The following is a 1891-nucleotide window of genomic DNA, read 5'->3' as shown; positions in this document are numbered from 1 at the left end:
CCATGTAATAAGTAGTTAATATATTTTAGTAAGATGGTCATGTGATTAAGAAGTGTTCAATGGTTTTTAGAAAATTCTTCAAATTAAAAAAATTTCATGCATTCCAAAAAAATGTAACTAAAAGAATAAACTTTAGATGAACAGCGCGCTGGAGAACTCTCCCGCAGCCGTAGACGCGATGTGAGGGCATGGTGGCAGCACCATGCTCCCAGCGCCCTCTCTCTCGAGGTGATAGACGTCATGGTCCACTGTGTTGCTGACGGGGACGGGAATTTCCTTGGACATGTCCAGCGTGATGTAGTCGGGCGGACGGATCTCGGCATCGAGCTGGTTGATGAGGTCTCTAGCGGAGCGCCAGATGTTGCTGCTGACCGCTTCCTGGCCAGGCAGACGCACGCGCTTAAACTGGCAGACGTCGGGGCCGGACTTGCCGGGGCCATAGGTGGCCGAGACGACATTGTAGAGGCCGTCCTAGATGTACAGCTACATGAACCTTTGCAACGACTACAGAAAACTAAACCGAATGAAATTGTCAACTAAACGCTCACATACATGGTTATGATGTTGATCCCAGACACAACTCATGAAAATATGGTTTCAGTCTATAACTTGCGGACTGCAAAGTGCAAACACGGCAAACCAGGCACAAGAAATACAAGCAAACAGTTCAGTTTAAGGTGTCTTAGCGCTGCGTCCATCCAATGGTACAATCCATAACAATGACATAAAGGTTCATGGCAACTGAAAATGAAGGCGAAAGTTTCATGACAATTGGAAATGAGGGTAAACATACAGGAAACGTTGCCGATCGATCAGTGATCGACGCCGTAATTGATGCTCAGCTCGCTCATCGGCCGGATGGTCTCCATAGCGAAGACCATCAGGTGGGGGCACGACTCGTCTTCGTCGCCACAGACCACGCGCTAGACTAAGGCGTTCGGCGCGAACCTGCTGTGGCAGATGCAGGCCGCGATGTTCTTCCTCTTCGACACGTCGAGCACGTACGTCGGTGCCGGGCACTGCACGAACCGGGGCGGTTCCCTGCCGTCGTCTGGATGCGCCGCCGTGGGGGCGTACCCCCACTCAATCCACCTCGGGGGAAACTTCCATGGCTCGATGAAGCAGGCCCGCTCCTCCGTCAATGCGCCGGTATTGGCATTGGCATTCGCGTTGGCAATGCGGGGGTGATTTGCAGGGAGCGCGTCCCCGGTGAACTCGCGGAGGAATGCGCCAAGCTGGATCAGGTCCACTCCGTCTTGTTGGACCGGAACACCACCAGCCGGTGCCTCATCCCGCGCTGGGTCATCCGGTTGGGGAAGTTCGCCAGGCACCCGCACGACGCGCCACACTCATACACTGTTGGAGATCCATATTCAGTTCGCATGGTTTCCTAGTACTCAAGTGGTTCCGAGTGGGAGTAGTCATTTCTAATATTTGAGTTCATTTCTCGTGGGGTGTGGTCGGACTTCCTATCAACCTGGCTGTTGGGTTGCCCTGGCTGATCCTATTTGTGGCCGTTTGTTTGATCAGCGTAGCAACATTGTAGGTAAGGGTGTGGCACCCACTATCGGTCCCATTTAAACTCATGGAACTGAATTTTCCCCTTTGTGGATTACTCATGGATTTAACCGGCCGCGCCTAGGCACGTGCGGTAATGCCCAGATGGTACGCCGACGCAGGTTCAATGGTCTCATGGGTCGTCAGACGAAGGAATATGGCGGCCTAGTGCCCTAGTGGTCACTGGGGACGCTCGGCGATTTGGTGGCACAACAGAGAATTGGATGGGATGAGCGGGCCGGGTGACATAAGATGTGAAGGCGATGGAGTGAAATTATGGGTCATGCGGTATTGGGGAAGTATCAGGGGAGTTGCAACCCCCTTTATACGAGGA

General features: G+C 52.8%; 1 pseudogene; it reads right to left on the bottom strand.

The window, feature by feature from the left end:
- Positions 1-812: 812 nt before the first annotated feature.
- LOC125531989 lies at positions 813-1384 on the bottom strand (annotated as a pseudogene).
- Positions 1385-1891: the final 507 nt, after the last annotated feature.

The sequence above is a fragment of the Triticum urartu genome, unplaced genomic scaffold, assembly GCF_003073215.2.
Source record: "Triticum urartu cultivar G1812 unplaced genomic scaffold, Tu2.1 TuUngrouped_contig_8730, whole genome shotgun sequence".
NCBI classification, from domain to species: domain Eukaryota; kingdom Viridiplantae; phylum Streptophyta; class Magnoliopsida; order Poales; family Poaceae; genus Triticum; species Triticum urartu.
Note: the sequence above shows the minus strand (reverse complement) of the source record. Positions and strands in the feature narration are given on the sequence as shown.